This window comes from Gallus gallus, chromosome 1 (genome assembly GCF_016699485.2).
Source record: "Gallus gallus isolate bGalGal1 chromosome 1, bGalGal1.mat.broiler.GRCg7b, whole genome shotgun sequence".
Classification (NCBI taxonomy): Eukaryota; Metazoa; Chordata; class Aves; order Galliformes; family Phasianidae; genus Gallus; species Gallus gallus.
This window is the reverse complement of record NC_052532.1, coordinates 126,037,876-126,060,543: the sequence shown is the minus strand read 5'-3', so window position 1 is coordinate 126,060,543 and position 22,668 is coordinate 126,037,876. Positions and strand designations below refer to the sequence as shown.

Here is a 22,668-nt window from a genome sequence, read left to right as displayed (position 1 = left end):
TTTCCTTAGGCCTGACAGAACAGCGACATTTTACTACTGCTAATACTACACATCCTGCAGAAGATATATAATACATTTCACTTCTTTGCATTTTTCACTTAATTGATTGAGTATAAAAAAATTAAGAACAAGTCTATAGTTTCTGTTTGTTTGTTGGCTAGTCCTGTTTTGTTCTTTAAGTGCATTCAAGATCCTGGCAATTCCTTTTTAGACAGGAGTTATGCTATACCTCTGCAGGCCATGTTACCCTCAGATGAGTGTGCTGTTGATATGCGGCCTGACTTACTATAATGCAAGTGTGCCTGTTCCAGTCAGCCTTCGAACTGACACATCAGTCAAAATCCTTGAATTCCTTCAGAAAACAGATTGCCACTTTAAAGCAAGAATCATGAAACTTCGTTGTTTTGAAAGACAAGCTTTGCTCTATGCTTCTTGAGATCTTCTAAGCACCTTCAGAAGTTACATAGCCACTTTGCTGTTCACAGAATAGTTTTAATTATTTTTGTTATACCTTTCCAGAGCAGCAACAAGGATGAGTACATATACAGTGTGTGTTGGTCTGACTTAGAAGCCACAGCAATTAGGAGCACTCATATAACAGCAAAATTTTTATTATATTAAACACTATGTTTGAATCTCTATGTATTTCAACTAACATAGAGAAATGTGACTTGTGTTATCTGTAGATAGAGTAAGGAGGATCTCCTTTTATTCAAAAAAATAATTACTTCAAAGATCTAATCAGGAAATGAAAAACAGGGAACTTTCCTCTCCCAGCTTATCTTGTAGTACTCTGCTGATTAAGACAAACAGGCTAGTGGTAAATTAACTACTTAGAATAATTAATTCAGTAAATAAGAAACTCAGGGAAAGTATGTTAGCTTGGAAATATAAGCTATCACATACATGCAACATTTCCTTATCAAAAAGATGCCTACTTGTTCTGTAATGCTTTTAAGTAACAGACAAAGAATCAGTGTAGTGAGATATAATGGACCTCTCAACAATGAAACCTGAATCTGAACACACTATAAACTGAGAAAACAATCCACAGTAGTCAGTTATCAGTCACAAATCCTCTGTAATTTTTCAGACAATCTAAAAGAGATTTACAGGTCAGTAGCCAGAAAGTCTAGATTTTACTTAATTGCAGCAGTACATTAAGGAAACAACTCATATTCTTATTGATCAGTCATTTGTTTTAGGCTATTGCAATACGATGTTAATCCAAATGAGTAAAAGCCTATATAAGATTATTTTTTCTTATTTGTAGAGTTCATCAACCTGAAGAGTTTGTGCTTCAGAAATATACATCATTAAGAGGATTAAGAGAGGAAATGTGAAATCATCATGCATTCATCTTGTGGTGAGACCTAATTCAGCTCCAACTTTACAGCCATGGAGACAGTTGTTTTTGACTAAAAAAAATAAATCAAATTTAGAATGATGATCATTCTTGAAAGTCTAGTTCTTGTTGAGGTATTATGCTGAAACTTGTACTCCAGATCACCCAGAAGAGTCATGCACTATCTTCTATTTAACACAATATTCTCAGTAATGTCATTGCTTCCTCATGGCTGTAACATCAAAGCAAACAAAGAAAAGTTTGTATTTTCTTTCAGAAGAGTAAGATCTGCTTCATGACAATTTAACCCAACACTCTGAAGAGGAAATATTTGCTAAATATTGCATGAAGTAATATTGTGTAATAGTCTTTATAAAAAAGCAATGTTCCTTTTTCTTATTACAGGAAACCAGCATTGTAACTACTAAGCTGTGGTCCAATAACAACATTTTGTTAATTATTTTTGAAGAAATGTGTTAAAGGACAAGTAATAAATAAAAAGAATTGAGAAACACTGACTGTTCTGAGCTTTGTGGGGATTCAGTGAGTTTCTCTCTGAATCCCATCTAAAACACTCTAAGCTTTCCTCTACATTCTTCCAGCTTAAATAGATCTTTGGTCAGAATCAGTTAAAAAAAAAAAAAAAAAAAAAAAAAAAGCAGGGTGAGGTTTTTTTTAAAAAAATTGAGATTTCCAGAGTTTAACTGGATATCTGTGATGTGCATGACCTCAAGAACTTGCTAAAGATATCTTAACAATTCACTCATATAAATATTTATGGTAGGAATTAAAAGGAAATGACAGTGAAATGACAATCACTGTAAATCAAACAGGTATCATTTATAATAGGATTTTGTGAGAAAGACAAAGGAGACAGGAAAATGTGTTATGTTTTCCAGGTGGAATCAAATTATCTGATCCAAGTAGAGAAGAAGACAAAAAAAAAAGGTGTGAAACTGCTGAAAAAAATTATTACAGACCAGACTCAAATAGATAAGGCATTGAGAAAAAAGTTTTTAATGGGTAGAAAAGTAAGTGAAGAAGTTCAAGGACTTTTAAGCTTATTCAGCAAAGTATTCAGACCTTGGTAAATTGAGATAATCAGTTGTCTGTTATAAAAGTTGTGTACCCAATCCTGGAAGCTATTTCAGTTCTTAATGCTCATTGACTTCAGTGCGGGTAGTTCCACTATTAGAGTATACTTTTATTCTGCTCACAGAAAACCTTGTTGTTAGGGTTAAATCACAGTTCCCTATTTCTTGTCTTTCCAGCACTGGATATTAAACTGTATGTCCTGTTTAGTCAGTCCAGAGATGGTTTGTGCAACTCAAAATGCAAGCAAACTGCATAATATATAAATGTATGTTGGGGTAAAGCTAAAATAAGCATAGGTGTACAGCTACAGGCATATTTGTATTTGGGCTCTTCATCATTTTGTAGAAAAATGTATTCTACTGTAGACAACAGCATCCATGTTTTATGCGTTTGAGAAATCTGACGTCAAGATGTCATGTGCTGCAAAATTTTAACATTGAGAAGCTAAATGGATAAATTAACTGAAATTTTATGTACAGCATCATGATTTCCAAATTTCTATTTAAAAGTAGGCCATGGAATCCTAATTTTACTGAAGTAGTAGAGTATGTAATGTAGAAAAACTTCAGAAACAATACTAAAAAACCCTCTTATTTTTTTAACACGCACAATATTCTTCTGTATTTTCATAACTTTGTAAATGCTATGACTTACCACAATGGCTTCCATTAGTAAAATGAAGTAAATCAAAGCTAATTTTTCATCTGACATAAAACGAACAGTTAGTTTTTATTAATATATGTATTGGAAGTTCTCTTTTTACATGTTTTTTTTTTTTTTAATCTTTAAGAATTAAAAACTTCTGTATTTTAATTCAGGATTAATAAGATTAAACACAGTTGTTGACTTCAGAGCTACTTATATAAGTTTCAGAAATGTAAATATATATATCTTCTCTTTTGCTACGTGATGATTTTAGCATTACGGTAATCTAAACATTGTTTAGTATTAGCACTGTAGCCTCCAAGATTGTTTGAAATTAGAAAGAAAGTTCTGTCCTGAGCATCTACACAGCTTGGAAAGTAAGTATTGTTTATTCTGTTTATGAAAATTGCTGGTTGTTTTTTTTTTTTTTTTCTTTATTTAGTGCTGTGATCTTACATCAATAGTACTTTCTGACTAAGCAGACTAACTATATTCTGGAAAACCAAAGCAATCTTCCTCATAGGTGCATTGTTCTATTAAGCAAAAAAGTTCTGCAAGTAAAGAAAACATAATAAAAGATTATGTTATTGTTTTAAAATATAGAATTTAAGAAACATAACAATCTATTGCTTATTCAAAATGGCACAGGTATCAGGACCTCTCTTGACATTTCAAAGAAGGGCAATACAGAACTGGCACAGAAACAAAGTTGTTTTTGTTTTGTTTTGTGTTTTTTTTCTTGTTTGTTTTTGGTTTTCTGTTTTTTTTTTAATTATTATTTTTTATTTGCTAGGACAGGTATTACATGTCAAATGGAGAATACAGTGATTCACATGATTGCAGGTATGATTAAGGGCATGTGTAAATTTCACAGGTGCTTTACAGATTCAATAAATTAAAACTGACCTTCTGTCTTGCTGTATCAGAAATAATATGAGAATAACTGAATTAAACCAATGTTAATGCATCTGTATGTAGGAAATGATTTACCTATATGAAGTTATCCAAGGGAAGAATCACTGCGCAACAGTGGAAGTGATAAAGGAGGAGGAAAGTAAAACAGTGTATTACGAAAATAATATTGTTAAATCATGTAACAGAAGAATTATTTAGCTATAATAAGAATAGATTATATTTACAGAAATAGAATAGAAAATATCATTGAGGAGCAGGTAGAGGCGAAATTCTGTTAACACATTGTTAATGCACAAGAAAAACAAGCTATAGGACACAGCCCTACATAGCGTGGTTTCCACAGCCTTGCTAGCATAGATGTGGAACAGGACCAGGAAAAGTGCAGTTCTGCAGCAACAAACTAACATAACATTAGTTCTTAGAACATTTAGAAGATTCCTAATGAAACTGATAATAGCTTGTTTTAATAAAGAGAAAGTTTAATTGCTTTCCTACTTTTATCAGTAGCACAACAGTATTGTTTCTTGATTATTATTCTATCAGCAAATGCTAACTTTCTTCTCATTCCAGTTTGGAATGAGAAAGAAGAAAAAGAGAAATTCCAATATATTTGCCAACAAAATGAAACTGCAGACAGGGAAAAGAGGTGAGAAGAATGGCTTAAGCACAGATATTTTACTAAAAACATGACAGAGTCAAAGAGTAAAATGAATTCAGTCACAGAATCATACCTTATTAAAAGAATGCACATAACTTTGCCTTTTTAGTGATCTAAAAATGATCTACAAGTAGCCATGAACAAGAACAGTTCACGAACATACACATGGTACCTTAATTAACAAAAGAATATCATCATCACAATACAAGCCACTAAAGAAAACAAATATTTTATGATTACTGGTTTGTCTCATCCTACAACTAAAAATATGCTCTAATAAGAACAGCTACAGGAAAACCCCGAAAGCCACAGCAGGTTACAGCACCATCTTCTCCTTTACTGTCTTAACATACATTCTAAAAGAAAACTCTCTACTTCCTTTATGGAAATAAATATCAAATAAAAGCAACACAAGAAAAAAAGACAGGAAAAATATAACAAGCAATTATGACATGCCAAATTTATATTTTAATCTAGTTTAAGATGCAAAATTTTACTGAAAAAAAAAAAAAAAAGAGAAACAGGCCTTATAAAAGGCCTCTAATTAAAAAAAACCTCTAATTAAGACCAATTAACAAATACACAATTGTGACAAATGGTGCTGAAAGAACTGATAGAAGGCATCTGGTTCAGCAGTTGAAGTTTATTAATCATCTATCCCATAAATAGTGGGATAGTAGGACTTTTCTTCCTGGAGTACTGAACATGTTAAGGAAGTAATTGTACAGTTGTTTGGACATGTTAGAGTATATGATTTGCCTGCCCATGAGGAAAGATGCCCTCCTATGTCTGTTGTTTGTGAACAGAGAATGTCTCAAGGGTCAAGGTCAAGTAGCAGTTGCTGGCTGTCTTAGCTATAAAGTCCATGAGTTCCAAATCTTTAGCAATAGGAGGAAAACTGCCAACAAAACCTCAACCCTGGTTATGGACTGAGCAGGTTTCAGGCTGCTCATGGAATTAGTTAAATAGGTTCTCTAGGAAACTAATGGATCTTCATGCCTTCAAAGGCAGTTTTGATCACTTTTCAAGTACCATCTCCAAAAAAGCAAAGGAACAGATAATTGCAACATGTTGGTAGTCAAGTAGGCAGGGCAGGGAGATCTAGACAAATTAGAGAGCGAGGCAATCACCAAGCATATGACCTTACTTCTGGCCACATTCATTTTCCACCTAAGCTCTAGGAGATCCCTATTCAGCCAAGCCAGCAATGGGTTTTGCAAGTAATATGGTTATGAAAGCACAAAACTCACCACAGGCTGCCAAACTTGACTGAAAAACTGGTTACAGGCTCTGGCAGTTTCAAGCCTCTCCAGCAAGTTTTGGGGACAGTGACATTGCTCTATTTTATCTATTGTAGCCTGAGAGCTGTAAGATAGAACATAAACCCGCTCAAAACCTTTGTCCTTTTGGAAGCATCATTTCCTAAAGAATTTATTCATTTTTAAATGTCAGACAACTGGATGGCCATCAGGCAGTGAATATTTGCAGAATAAGATCCCATATGAATACCCTCAAAATGTCTCTACCTTTGTAGTCAGCACTTTTTCACTAGCAAGGTCAAAGTAAATAAAATTTCATGAGAAGGGAGAAATATATTATTTATAGGTAAACAGTGTAAATAAAGCGAAAATGAAAGTAGTAGGACACAGTTTTTTTCACTGACTGCTAGTAAATTTGACATTAAATTTAGAAAGTGTAAGAAAGATGACCATTGGACTACATATCCTATGACTGGCTTAACACAACAATAGGATCAGTGAGCCTTAGGTGGGACAAAATTAACAACTTATCTACAAGAGGAGAAACAGTGCTGTCAGAGAGTGGGACTCACCAAGTTATAAAGTAGAAACAAGCCAATCAGCAAGGACTGTAAGGCCAAATGACTCAAGAAAAAGCTTCTGACTAAGGAGAGGGACAGATGATACATTTCGGTGGAGGGTAAAGGTTTATGTTTGAACATATGAGTTGTTTAGGCACATTTCTTCTTAATGATTTTTCTTCTTAACACAGTCTCCAAAAGACTGAACCAAGAGCTGATTTATTTTTGTTTTTAGACATATAACTCTCTATTTAAAAATAGCAGAATCTCAAGAGTAATAAAGCTTCTACTCTTTCTTGGAAGTATATGCATAGGGATTACTCTTGAATCTCTCCATTTAACTAGTTTAAGAAAATAAAGCTTTTATGCATTCTTAGGGGGATGTATAATAGAAAAAGAGAGGCATAAATAAAGTACAATAATTTTTTTGTTGTTGTTTTTATTGTCCTACTTCACATTAACAACTCCATTCATGGGGAGTACATTGTTTTCAATATGCTTTATTGGGGCATATTCTCATATGCTAAATGAATAATGCAAAATAGAAATAAGAGTATTCCTATTGGTTGTTGAAGCATATTACCTTTTTTTACCTATTGAAAACATTGAGTCTGCTAGCCTGCAAAATTGCATTTCTTCTCAAAACTTGGGGCTGGGGGTGGGGTTTTAATACGCATCCTGTTGAGTTCTGTGTAAGCTAAACTCTTTCTGGCACCATCAAAAACATTTCATACTTTATACATTTCCAGTCCTGCTGAAAAACAGTAGGTCCTGACTTGAAGCCAAATGCAAACTTTTTTTTACAGCTGGATACCCTTGTGACTAACCACTCAGGAGTGATACCATTGTGTTCAGTGCCAAACTCCTACAACAAGCAGATAGACGTGTTTTTTATTTCCTTTGGTTTCTACTAAACTGACATGCATTCCACTCTCATGACAGAGGCCTTTTCAAGTGGGAATTTCTTTAAAGGCAAGGGAAATCTATTTAAATTAAGGTAGGAGTACAAAATCAAACTTTCTCATAATTTACTGCAAGCAGTAAGTCATCAAAAAGTTAATAGCCCTGAATATATTTTGAATGTATTTCGGTGATCTCTACTGTGGCATTAAATTTAAAATAGTGATTCTCTGATCTGTGTTCAGAGGTAGAAGATTCACGTTCCACTGTTTTTAACACGCTCTCCCTCCTGCTCTGCCTAATCCTGAAACCAGCTTGAGATGGCTTCAGAAATCCAACCTGCCTGCGCGTCTACGCAGAGGTTGGGCAGACCTCACTGGTCAGGAGGCATAATCCACTGGTCCAGACAGCTCTTGAACCTCCTTTATGACCAGACTAGAGGCAGTTTAGATATAGGTCAAGTCTGTCATATAGCCTAAGCACCACTTTTATTGCCATTCCATGAGAGACTCAACTATGCTACGAAAGATAAAGCAATGAGTGAAATGGATACCAAACAACAACATCCAATAAGCAATCTGTAATATTAACAGAAGTTTTTGTCTTTGCTGAAACGTAGGTCAAAAAAGACCTCTGTATGTAGTTATCAAGCATAAACACCTATAATTAGTATAGAAAGAACAGAAATGGTCCAGTGAAAAGCTGGGGCCTTTTATCTTTCCTAGGAGAAATTTCCTACTGTGCTTTTAGGATGAAAAAAGTGCCATCAACCAAGATGAAAAAGACAAGCTGTACAGCTTGAAGACAGTTTCAACACTGTAATGTCTATGTTACACAGGCATGTGTGGTCTGCACCTTGTGATTTCTCTGAAACAAAGCATGTAGTATATTTATGTAGACTTTTTTCCATGTCGTCAAAAGAAAACCTTTAGCTTTGGTAGTTTACAAAGGAAGTCTGGAGAAAGAATTGGCATACAATAGTGTTCAGTAAAGAAAGGCTTATCAGCTTACCAAATGTATGACTATAAAGAGCAAGCTGAACTTTATGCATAAGGGACTATTATATAATCTGTTCAATTGATTTCATGTATACCAACATGAAACAAGCCATACCCAAAAACTTTGGTTTTACAATGAATAAATGAAGGACAGGATATTATTATCAATATTAAATATATATATGTATATGTAAAGGTTTACATTAATAGCTAGATGGAGAATAGGAAAAATATTTCTTCATCAAAAAACTTGGAATCATGCCTTCCAAAGATTTTCTACAGTGTTTAAATTATAAAACACTTCTAACCATGGAATGCTATCTAAATTGCCAGAAAGAGTTATCATTTGTGTTTATTCACCGTACAAAAAGTGACTAACGCCTTCACCTATCAACCAAAGAGATGATATGACATTGGAAATACTCTGCTGCCTCACGTTTGCTTGACTGTAAATCTTTCAGCTGTGTCAATTCTGGAGTCCCTTTCTGTGACCTAGGCTGTCTACTCATCACCACTCCAGTGAAGACCTCTTCTTACAGATAACCATTAAAGCTTCCTCTCCCTTCTTGAAGCCCGGACAATGGAACACCCTCAGCACCACAAAGGGTCAATATTGCATGTAGGCTGTTATTTTTATGGTAGAGATTAGTTGCATTTCTCACCAACAGCTGAGCAAAAAGCTGTCACCAGAATTCCGTATCTTCTGGCAATATCCAGGCTGAATAAATACAAACATTCTTTATAAGCCATTTTTCTTCCCTTATGTGGGGCAGCTTTTCTCTAAAGTAGTGTTAACACTCTGAAAATCAATCTACCCATTTAACACTATGGTCATCCTCAGAAAGAGCAGTGATTCTAAGTGATTCACAAACATACACAGTAACCAATAATAACAATATTTGACTGAGGGTTTGAACTTTCACATAAGCATGCGTACTTACACAGATTCATGCATACTGTATATACCTCACTTCTAGAGGTAATAAACAATGATATGCTTCAAAGTCAAATATCTCTGATATCCATCTTTCTTCTAGAACCCTTACATTAGAAATTAAATACTCAAGGAGTGTATGGGCACCAGATCAAGAAGTTTTTATAAAAACACTAGGCAAAAATAATTGAGTACCACAGTCTTGTATCTATACACTGTTTACAAGGTGCATATGGTGCTTCTTAGTTTATATTCCTTTAGAAATATTTTATTAAACAGTCACATGGTGCGAGGATACGTTGCATCTTTGACTTCCTCTGAGCTGTATGGGTTTACATAAGCTGAATAACTGCCCCATAAAATTCGATTTCCAAGATTTTGAGTCTTGCTTTTCATTTAATTCAGCTGTAGCATTACAATTAAAAAAAAGAAAAAAACAAAAAAAACCCTGATTTACAGTAAGCCCACTGTTTCCAGAGTGTATAGTTTAAATTTTATTTCACCTAAATAGAGGAACTCTTCATATACTGAATTCTTATTTATCTCCAACAACAACTAAAATCCATTAACTTCACTGAAACTGGTCACGTTTAGAAAATTAAGTGATAAAATATGATTTTGAGATATAGATATAACTTTATTGTCGTTAAACTGTAGAAGTGATTTTTTTGAGAAAAGAATGGAAGATGGAGTTAAGTTTTTTTTTAAAAAAATCTTCTTTTCTTTTGGCCTAGTAAGACAGCAGAAGCAAGACCAGGGAAAAGTAAGATTTTTTCCTTTCAAGATTATTCAACTGTTTTCTTAGAAATAGAAAACAAATACAGTTCAAAATGATGAAATAATGTGTCCCATTATTTAATGTATTATATGTATTAAGAATAATGTTTTAAAAGTCTCATGGGAATTAGATTTGTCTGGAATACAGTGTGTCTATGTACTGTCTTTGTCCAAGGTAACAGAATCAGAGAAAGTTCTCATGGTACCCATTCTCTTGCTTGTTTTATATCAAAATGATAGTGTTTTGTTGCTTTTTTATTTTATTTTATTTTTTGAAGTACCTAGTCATTTTAAAATGTAAAAATAATTAAAAGGAGTTCTTTTTTTCCTTATGGTTTTTATGGTTAGCTTGGAATGCAGAACTTGGACCTGCCTCCAAAACACAAACCCTAAAGTGCAGTAGGCATACAGACAAACAAAGTTTTTGGCTGGACAAATAAAATTGGAGACTGTGTCTTTTGCTGCTGAGTATATTGGATCTGGCTTCCATTGTCTGCTCATGGGAGATTTTCTTTTCCATATTATTTCACTTGTTTTCTTTCCCTACATTCAAATAAACAAATAAATAAATAAATCAGGGTGCACACAGGCTCGTTCATTTCACAGCATTCATTAAATATTGTTGAGATTTTGAGCAATATTGCACATGAATGTGCTATTGCACTTGAAACTATTCATAATGTGGCAGCCAAGAAGGACTCTCTGTGGAGTCATATGCTAGGTGATGAAAGGAAAATATGAGATTCAGCCAAACTGGAAAGAGCCTCAGATGGGAGGCTGGGAAAAGAAGTTTTTTAAAATGGGAGGCACAAATTGAAAAATATTTTTTTTTTAAAAAGTCACTTAAAATTTCAAGATACTCAAAGAATTGACAATTAATGAAACCTTCAAGTATATCAACGCCAAGCAAGCAAACAGCTTATGCTGCTCAAGCTGGGGACTCAAAGAGGCCACACTGAAAACTCACTAGTACTTGAGAAAGGACAACACTCCCTCCTGCACTACGAGAGTAGTGCAGATGGGAAGCACCTTCACTGTCTTGGTACGAACACTCTGTATAACTTGTCAGCAAGGTAGCTCTCTACACTCTAATTCAAACTGATTCAAACTCATACACCTGAAGTAGGAGTTGATGTTGCAGTAAAAGTGTCCCCTGTTGCTCCTGGGGAACTGCAGTGATGCACTAAATTTCCTTCTTATGTAGATTCAAACTCTTACCTTGCCTGAAGCCTGAAGAAAGGCATCTTGAGAAAGTTCTCAAATTTGTTGCACAAAATGCTGCACTGAAGCAAATCCAGGATTCACTGAGTAGATAAAAGAAGGAAGAAATATGAGTATACAGTCTAATGCACTTAGCTGTCAACTTATAAAGTACTTGTATTTATTATTTAATTTCAAAATATTTGAACTGTCCTAGGAACCAGGATTAGGACTCAGATCTATCCTAAATGAATTACATTAAATGCTGTGCTGTGAAATCTGTTATACCATGCAAGACAAAAGGATCTGCAATATTTTAACATTACTATTATATACAACATTACAGGGTGCTGTCTTGTACTCAATAAACAGGATCACTGGCATTCCAGAGGTGCCTGTGAGCACCTCAGCCAGAAGCCCTCTTGAAATAGCAAAATGGAAATCTTAGAGTCCATCTAAATTAGACATGAATTCTCAGATGCACTTCTGAGTTTTAGCAGGAACTTGGTGTGGGCAAAGAAGTACAAAAGAAGAAAGAATGTTCTGTGACTTAGTCCAGATTTGTTTCCAGTGTTTTGAGTGGACCGTTGGATGTCAAAGTCTTTTAGTCTTTCTGGGAAATTACAAAATTATAAGTATTTTTCTGACTCCTCACCCATTAAAGCTTGTGTTTTGTCAGAGGATCAAAAATCTAAAGCTTTCCTCCAGCTTCAAAGATACAGATCAAAGTTCAAAGAGACTTTTTTACTGTTACTGTACAATGACAGTGAAATCGAATGCTTCACAAAGTTCATCTTTAAGTTAAAGAGATACTTGCTATGTTTGCTTCAATAAAAATTGTTCTGGAAGGAGATGAGGGTGTAATTCTTTCAGTTACTGATTTATGCATCAGAGAGCCCAGAGAGAATATATGCAAATTTTCTGTAAAATAACTTAATGTGATATGTTTTGCAGTTCAAATTTGCTATTAATTGGAAAGGTTTAAAATGTCCTTTTATCTTAATGATATCAGATTGTATATGAAAATCCAGTTTAAAGGTCAGGTAATGATAACTGATTGTCGATCTTTCCCTGCAGCCTTAATACAGAAAGGTAGCTAGCTTTGATCTCCCATTATTTACTCCATCTGACAAGACATTTTTAGCTCCTTGCAGACCGAGCAGATTTCAGTTAAATTCATGTCAGGGGGCAAGTATGAGCCTTAACCTCAGCTGGGTACTGAATTCCCAACCTTCCAGTGCAAGGATATATTTGATGCTAAGTCACTTGCTCAAGCACTGTGTCACGTACAAAGTTGCATGCTGTTATTCAACTGGACAAGATTTATCTACTTTAACCAGGCTCCTGAGTCAAGCCCATAGAAACTATAACATCTAGCTCACCTGCAGCTGTCTTCACTTTTAAAATGTACTTTCCTCTTCAGGTATATTGACCAATATATTTTTAAGAAGCTATTTTTTGTGAAGGTTGTCTACTTTATTTGACAGCGCTCATCATCAACTGCTCATCAAAAGAGTATCATTTGGTTTTAATCATGTGAGAAACAGAGCCCTTCATTTAATTCCCTGTTCCCCGCTTGCCATTCTTAAATGATTTCCTGAAGAATTCATCTTAAGAATTAGTTGCACCAATTCTCAGCTTGCCCATTGTCCTTTGTGTACAATCCATGATCACACTGCCATTTCCAATGCCAGGTCTCACTGCATTCCCACAATGTCACACCAGCGTGTTTTTTTCTGCCCTTCACCTAACCGCATAGCTATTGGTCTGTACTGACTTTTACATGTGCCTCAGCACAGAGAGCAAAATGTGGGTCTTGAGTGGACAGACTGTGGACATGAACACTTTTAGCTGCCTACCTAGACCCTGGTTATCCCTTCTGAATTCACAGACAACATTAGCCACACTGCTATCCTGCTTTGATCTTGTACTAGTTCTTCATGTATGTTTTACCCTTCTTTTTTTATTATTTTTATTTTTATTTTTTCTGTCTCTGGTACGGTAAGATGGTTTGCTCAGGATATTCTCTTCTGAAATATTAGAGGGAACTCCTTTTCATTACACTACAGAATCTGTTAACATACACCATACGCTTACGGTTTCAGTTTCTTCATTATGCCCCTAAAGCATTCCATATTGATAGAATTTAAACTCAAATCCATCAGTAATTTAGAGAATTCATAAAAATGATCCTTGCAGTGTTCAGTTTAAGACAGACTCATTACTAGAAGGGAACTATTTCTTCCTTTGTCTCTTTACTCCACTTTGGTATCATCTCCAGTTCTGTTCTCCCTCTGTACTGAAATTTGACACCTTTCAGCCTCTTTTCTCAACACCAGTGCTTCACAGAAACATTTCCATGAACTCCCACTGTTGTTGTCAGTGAATAATATCTTGCATATACAGCCAGGATGCAGAAGGGGAAGATTTGGACTACCAGGACATTGCAACAAACCCAGCAGGAGTTCATCTTGTCTCAGGAATGGGTATGGTTCTGAATCCATCAGCCATGTATATAACTGAAACGTGTAAAGAACCTGCCAAAGTCAGCAATGAAGAAAGCTTTGCTCAAATCTGTTCATGAATACAAAGAGAAATAATTCTGGAGGAAAAAAAGATAGGATGTGAGGGTACTTCACAGGCAATGTAGCTGGATTTGTTTAGTTATAAAATTGCATTTCATGGCACTATTTAGAGAATATGATTATCTTTCAGTCATTCAAGTGTTTCTATAAAAAACATGAAGAGCATTGCTTGAGATGTTTCTAATCTAATGGGTTACACTCTGCTGTCTAGCTACTTGTTTAATCCTACAGTGTAAATTAACATTATGACAGGACACAATACAGTCTTAATTTTTGCATCAGTGAGTTGTTTGTAAAGTAGAAGGAACAGGATAAATTATTTGATCAGTGAGAATTGATTGTGCTCAGAAACAACATTAAATTATAGTGTAAGCTCTTGCTTTTATGTGGGAAGATACAGATATGAAGAAAAAATCGCTTTTTTTTTTTTTATGTTATTAAAGGGAACTATTCATCCAAGTACTGTACTGCACAGTTTCTAAGGGCTGCAAAGAGTAAAATACTTCCCTGTTCAACAGTAAGTCATAAGTGATGAGAAAAACCTCCAAGGATACACAAAAGATGTTGGTCAGAATGAGTAGGATCATTATACCAACTCTTATTTTGTTCAACTGGCAAAACAGAATACCAGCCAAGTCTCACAGATGCCAAGAACTGAGAAAGAACGCTTTTGATGCAGAGCTCACTCTTATGATTTTAATTTGTATTTACTTAGGAAATGTATTACAGACAGCTATGTAGAACAGTTTCACAATACTGTATTTCATTACAGCTATGTTCTGAAGCTGATGCAATCTGGGCATGAGCTAAAAGGACCATGAAAAAAATAATTCAATCAGGGCAGCAAAAGGCAAAATGTGCTTATTCAGCGGTTTCTTAAAAGACAAATAAACCATATTTTAGTTGGAAGTACTGTAGAAATTTCACTTCTCATTAAAAGACTTTTTGGTCTATAAACATCTTCAAAAATTATATAGAAGATGTTAATAGTTTTATCAATATGGAAGAACACAAATTCATGCTTACAGCAGGTGATTCATATCACATTGCAAAAAATGTACTGCACATTTTCACATACTTAGCATACACATTTTAAAGTTTTAATATCAAAACAGGTGAGCAGTTTAGAAGATATTTAAATGTAGCTGGTTGCTACCAAAAAGAAGACAGCAGCATTTTGCTTTTAAATATTGTGAGAATTACATCCTCAGCAGATGATGTAGAACCTGTTCTGCATTGGAGATCTCTCAAAATGGTAGCTATTTGTGACTCTGTAGCATTAGTAACACATTACGTCATTCTGCAGTATTCTGGGTCATCCTACAGTGTTTCGAGACATTAACAAGCCTGTCACAAAAAGGCAAAACTCAACCCTTAGGAGCTTCAGACAAAAATAAACACTATCTGAAGAACATCCCTGTGGAAAATTCTATGAATGTGTTGTTTTCCCCAGAAATGACTGTGCTGATGATACTCATTTAAACATCTGAGGTAGTCATTCCAGAACATCTCTACAGATGAAGGAGAGAGGCAAGCAGCTTCAGGATGTGGTTGGTCTAAACCATGCACAACTAAAATATTCTGCAAAAACAAAAACTTCAAGAAAATACTGAAAGAGGTCAGATGAATTGTCTCCTGAGATCTTCCCTCTATTGTAGGGTTCTCCGGTGACTAATTTATGTTACCAAAAACATATTATACAAACGGATAACCAAGAATTACTATTGCTAAATAAACATTTATCTGAGGAAACCTAGTCCACCCTGGGATTGTCAGTAAGACTGCTATCCTGTCTGAGAATGGGTTGTTTTCTCCATTGATTTTAGCATAAAAGGAGATCAGAAATACAACTCAAGTTTATCACACATGCACATACATTGTGCATTTTCTCAAAACAGTTTAAGATGCTACATTATTTCACAGGCAAATCTTGAAGTTAATTCTACCATGAAGCTTTTCCCTTCAGTTCTGAATCTTCAGGTAATTTTGCCACTCAAGATAAATATCTGAATATTGAGCTCACTGTGAAAATGCTAACACAACACCAATGCAAGTGAGTTACAATGAGAAAGACCCTACACAGTGCAATCAGTGTTGTTCCTGAATATGCTGAATATGAATTCAGTTCTTAGAGAGCTACAGTAGAAAATAAATTGTGGAATATATTTAAGGACCCAGAATAGTAATCTCATTTTAAAAAGAAAAAAAGAAAAAGAATAGCAAGAATATAGTATTTTTTTGTCAAAATTCAAAAGAATTCATATGTTTGGGTATATATTGATTTATCTAATAATCTTTTTTTTTTTTTTTTTTTTAACAGAGGAATACACATACATACAAGCCTAATGATTTTGCAGAGCAAAGTCTTACACTGATTTATTACCAGGATACAGAGAGCACTGTTGTTAATGGAAACATTTACAAGAATGAGGGTCACAGGTTTTGGTGCCATAGCTGATAAAGAACTTTCCAGGAAGAAATCTCTTCTCTTTCTTGAGCGACCTGCAGCTCTTTGCAACACTGTGTTAAACACAGCAGTTTCCTGTTTCATATATTTGGTCATACTCAGAACAGTTAGCAGGCCAATCTTGGAATGGAGCTAAAACACCGCTTCTTTGACTCTAACATAACCATGGAAATATTATGGGATCTATGGATAGACTCTGCTGCCGCCTTAACTGTGCAGAGATTGAACTTCAGTCCAAGCATCACCTAGGCTTATTCCATGAGATTCACATTGCCAGGCCATGAATGTGAGCTGGTACAACCACGTTAGAGATCTCTCTTGCCTGGAAAATTAATGAACATATGGGAAATGTAAGATATAAGAAGTTCATGCTCAGACAAGATACTATATAGATCTGGGATAACATACCTTTGAATTGCAGTTTAAAGGGAGAAGAGTAGAAAGAAGGGCCTACACTGATGTATTCTCCAGTCCTTGTAAGTGGTGTTAAACATGGAAGACTGCATTCAGGAGGCAGCTAAATCTTCCAAATTCCTGTCTCAAAGATATTCTGTACAGTGGCTAAGCTTATTTTCCCACCCCTAGAAATCACAGAATTATTGAATCATTTGGGTTGGAAGGGACCTTTATGATCTTCTAGTTCCAACCCCCTGCTATAGGCAGGGACACCTCCCACTAGACTAGGTTGCTCAAAGCCCCATCCAACCTGGCCTTGCATGCTTCCAGGGAGGGGGGCATCCAAAACTTCTCTGGGCAACCTGTTCCTGTGTCTCATCACCCTGACAGAAAATAATTTCTTCCTAATATCTAGTCTAAATCTACCCTCTTCCAATTTAAAGCCATTTCTCCTCATCCTGTAGCTATGTGCCCTCATAAAAAGTTCCTCCTCACCTTTCCTGTAGGCCCCCTTCAGGTACGGGAAGGCTGCTATAAGGTCATCTCAGAGCCTTGTCTTCTCCAGGCAGAAAAGCCCCAGCTCTTCACATAGGGGAGGTGCACTTTAAGAAGCAATAAAGGTGGAATTTAAGAAATTTCAGCTTAACTAGAAAGCCTATCTAACAGGCATTCAAATAAAGGAAATTATCTTGAAACCTATTGCTAGAAGACAGTCTCTGAAACAGAAAATCAATAAGAGGAATATGAATGTTCGTTCAGATCTGTTTGTATATTAGTGCAATTATAATATTTTCAGAAACTTACTATTAGCAGTGGATGAAAATCTATGATTAAATAATATCTAGATAACTATAAATACTTGTTTCTGATTTTCATAGTACTTGAAATAAAAGCCCATTAAAACAAGCCTGTAGTTTAGATAGGCAAATAGGAGATACAATATGAATTAGAACAATATGATAGTATGGTCACTGTATATAATGATGCAGTGTTTTGATACACTCTTTTTTAAAATGGCATCTCACTTGGTGTCTTTATTATACGACTCAATGCCTCATTATTTTCTGCACCTTTCTCAAGTTCTTGAGATGAAATGTTTGGAATATGTCATTAATCCATCAGATTCACCTTATCTGAAGGCAGTTTTTCTCTCTGAAAAAAATACAAAGCAGTTCAACCTCACCTTTGAAGTAATATCCAGCATATAAATTGTATTAAATTTATCAACACTAGGTTACTTTCAGGGGGAGAAAAAATGTAGTACCTCATTTTGCTTTAAAAAGGCTCCAGAACCTTTCCAGAATTACAATAGGCGTATTTATGTAATTAGTACAAATGCTAATACTGATCTTGTTTCTAGAACATGACAGTGTCTGTGATATTACCTTACATTAAATCTCTTTTCTTCATATCTTATTATATAAGATATAAATAAATAACACAAATAAAATTTTTGGTAGGACTCATTCCATACAAACAGATATCTGAAATGAACACACAGGGTAATGGTAATACCAGTCTGTTTCATTGTGACAAGCAATTGAATACTTGACCTGCTCCATCAAAGTCAAGACTGGCATAAGATAGCCCAGAATTTCAATTTCTTCACAATAATGTTCATTTTCTAATCGCATATTTGTTGCATATTCAAATAAGACTTTTTTTTAAGTAAAGAGCATGATAAATGCTTTCCATTAAAACACATATTTCTGGAATTGCATATAATGAAGAAATATTCTGTTGATTGTGTCATATTTTTCAAAAACATGCTTTTCATAGCAGTACACTGGCATGAACTCACTCTTTTCAGAAAATTTTAAGTAAATTAAAGTCAATGTATAATAACATTCAAATGAAATGTTGTATGACACATGCTTTTCAGGCTTTGGTGTTCTAAAAAGCTGTTTTCAATAGGTCTAAAAACAACTACTGAAATATTTCATTTGTCACCAGAGAATGCCAGACAACAATGTCACAGCACAAAAAATGGAAAATAGAGAGGGGTGCCAAAGTCTCAAACAACCCCAAAGTTCAGAAGTGAAGAAACAGAGCTAAAATGTATCCTACTTATAAGAAATGAATTTGACTGCAATGTGAATGAATCAGAAATATGTACAAGATATTATTCATACTTTCTGATGCTAAAAAAAACTTCAATTTTTTGTGTTTTTTTTTCCCCTTCCCCAAAAATGTCCATAGAAATAGAAGTAATTAATATTTGAGCAAATCTGTATTTAGATGCAGTTTGCATGGATAACTCTTTAGACTCATACAGAGCAGAAAACCTTTTTAGAGATTATCCACCCTATTACTCTTCTTCAAGCTAGGATAATCTGCATGCATACCAGTACTCCTACAGTGGTCACAATGGCTATAACCTAGTTTTCACTTTATGAATTCGTAACTCATGTCAGGGACTTCTGTGTGTGACATTGACACTGTCACAAAAAATTTCAAGGCTATGCTCACTGAAGGCACTTTACATCTCCCAGCTTCAGGAATAAGCTTCAGGATGGACTGGTAATAAGAAATACTGAGAACAGTTATTGCAGTGAGGATAGCTGGACAAGGAGATACTCCATGCCACATGTTGTCATGCTGAACAATAAAGCTGGGGGGAAGCAAGGGGAAGGGATGTTTTTCAGAATTATATTGTTTGTATTCCCAAAAAAATCTTACACATGATGGGCCTGCTTTCCTGGAAGTGGCTGAGAATGCTTAGTAGTCTTTTTTTTTTAGTATCATTTAGTATTTCTTTTGTTTTATCTGATAAACTATCTTCATCTCAACCCATGAGTTCTCATGTTTTCGCCTTTCTGATTCTCCCCCATCCTGCTGAGGATCAGTTAGCAAGCAGCTGTGTTGAGCTTCCTGCCAGGGATAAAGCACAATGGCTACTCATAAAGAATCAGGTAGAGTTTTGCCTTGTCAGGACCCCCTGATGACAAATAGTTGAGATAGAGAAAAGTCACCCCAAAATGGACAAACATGGGCCATAGCTGAATGGCAGTAAGAGGAAAAATATCTTCTTCCTACACATCTAAGCATCACCATAGCAAAATACACTTAATACCACAATATTTACATTATCAATAGTATCATCAAGTATTTTAAAAAATTGAACACCCCTGTGCTATTGAACACAAAAATTAATGACAGTTTACAACTGTGCTATGAAACTGTCATAACATACAATGTCAAATGTTAAAATGATCAGTGAAGAGAGAATCAGTGGTAAGTAATGGGTAATTGCAAATCACACATTCCATGACTATTAATAGTAAACTTTGTCAAATTATGTCACATATTCCTTCTGCAAGCTTTAGGCTTTATCTATAGCTTATTTAAATTGGTATGACTTTAATAACAACTATAATCCTCAAATTCATCAACAGAAATAATGACGACAGTTTGTTTGCTGGTTTTATACATGACTATTAATAGTAAATGTTAGGTTACATTTTGGCACATATTTCTTTTGCAAGCTTTAGGTTTTAGCTGCAGCTTATTCAAATTGGAATGATTTTAATAAGAATTATAATCCTTAGATTCATCAGCAGAAATAAGGATGACAGTTTGTTAACTGGTGTTACTTAAATGTTATAAAAGTTCAAGACTAACATCTTATGAAAAAAATATAAAAACTTAATAGCATTTGAAGTTAAACTATTCACACAGTTCTATCGCAGGATTCTGTACTAAAACAGAATGGGATGAGGCTATTAATACAGAAAATAAATACATGAGGAAAAATGCATGGAAATCCATCCTAAAATATATCTTCTTATACCGCAATGGAAATCTTGATGCAAATTTTTACTGTACTATTACAGAAAGAGCATTACATAATATTTGTGAAAAAGGACTTTGAAGAACTGTAGCAAGTTCCAATGAATTTCTGACAACTATGAGATTTTAAATCAGTAAAATCAGAAATCATGTACACAGGAAAATTACAATTTCCATAGTAATTGTGAGCACAATCTTTGCCATACTTCTTTCACAATTCTATTTCAAAAATGTATTTTCATTCTTCAAATAGCTGAACATTAATGTCCAGAAGGAAAATACGTTACTATTATTTCCTTGGATATACAAAAGTCAAGTTTCATACCCCTAGGACATTTTTTAATGGAAACAGTGATGTTAATAAATACAAATAAAGTTTACATGTGGAATTATAGGAGGTTACATTGGAGAGCATTTATGACCTTATCTCAACAGGTTAGCATACATTAATCTCAGTTGTAACAAATCTTATTTTTTGACCAGATGGGTTTTTAAACTGTCATGTTATTCAAATCTGTTCTGGCACCAATGGAAAAAAAAAAAATCATCAAGATTGCACAGCACATATGTGAAGAAATGAATTCACAGAGAATAGATTTCTATATTTCTATAAGCTTTGCAGTTGCAGAGCTGCTGAGGAACTGGATAGTGGTGCTAGCAAGCCCTCTATTAATGTGTTACAATTATTTTCAAAATTCTTTTACTGTGAAATTCCAAATTATTTTATTGTATGTGTATTTTCATTGGGATTGGACTAGATGATCTCCAGAGGTCCCTTCCAACCTCTAAGATTGCATGATTCTGTGATTCTCACTCCTGAATATTCCTTTCTGTTCTACAGAGGTTCTTTTTCTTCCTTCTTTTCAATATTTCTTCACTTGAAAAGTAACCCAAATCCCAGCTTAAGAAGCAAATGTATTGTAGACACATGTGCCAGAAAATCTCTAATTGACTCCAATGTGCATTGCTCTCTCAGTTTCCTGACAACGTGGAAGGCATGGCAGCACCTTAGGTGCAAAATGAGAATAGCATAGTTCATAAAAACAATTATAATTGTTGTAGCTGGCCGCTATTAAGGTCATCATTCCAACAACATCAGCAGCAGACAACAATTTATAGATTTGTCTGCAGTCTTCGTCTCTCAGTTTTACTGAGTTTTATGAGGAAATGCAATATGAATCAGGCTAACCACAGCATACCACTAATCCACCTGGGTCTGGAAAAGTAATAAGCACTGGCAACATATTAATCTTCCAGAGAAACAAAAAAAAAAAAAAAAAAAAGAAAGAAAGAAAGAAAAAAGAAAAGAAAAGAAAAAAGAGCCTCTGAGAAACTGAGCCACTTATGCAGCCTTTTTGGTCTTACAATAAATATTCTTTACAAAAATTTTTGATTGGAGTTTTTCCTGCATTTGCTTTTGCTACATTGACTTAGAAACTTAAATAAAGATTGAAATGCACTGCCTTGGTGGAAATAATGTTGTTGCCTACAAAGTCTGTCACAGTTTGTAATCTAGCAGCAACTCACCATTTGTTTTCATTCTGTGCTGGATTTCTTCCTGCTATTCAACAGTTTAGTGTATATAGAAAAAGCTGACTTTTCAAAATAAATATATGTATAGATATGATACTTCAGTGGACAGTTAGGGAATTATTTTCATGTTTTTTCTCCTCCTATTATTACTTTAACTCCTTTAACTATTGCAGATATAGTGTATACATTTGTAAGCATTTGTTGTTGTTGTTGTTGTTGTTTATTTTCAGCAAATATGGGTCCTCAAACAAAGCCAACTGCCATATCACTATGTACTTAGGGATCCATAAATTGCACCTGCGGTTGTCTTTCCTCCAGGATACCTCAGTCAAAAATCATTTCTTATTCCTTATTAATTCTGAATAATAATTTCCTGTAAATTCCTTGACTCTAAGCCTGATTTATTTTTGTCTTGTTCTGCTAACTTGTGTACAACATTATTACTTTAGAAAGTAGCTTGTATTATTGCCCTTTCAAGGTGACAAGGTCCAAATGTTATGGCTGCATTTGATGCTCCCTGGCATTCCTATCTAAAGTACTCCGAAGATGCGTCTCTGCCACTCATCTTATAATGGGGCCACATTGGCACCAGTGGTGCTGATCTTGCCTCCC

The 22,668-nt window shown here is 34.7% G+C and overlaps 1 long non-coding RNA gene across 1 annotated transcript in view; it reads left to right on the top strand.

Annotated features, from left to right (window-relative positions):
- The window catches only part of LOC112531503, a 28,453-nt gene extending 19,068 nt beyond the window's left edge, over window positions 1-9,385 (top strand). Inside the window, exon 5 of the long non-coding RNA XR_005843547.1 lies at window positions 1,274-9,385. This is a non-coding gene — a long non-coding RNA (uncharacterized LOC112531503). The remainder of the gene's footprint in view (window positions 1-1,273) is intronic.
- Window positions 9,386-22,668: the final 13,283 nt, after the last annotated feature.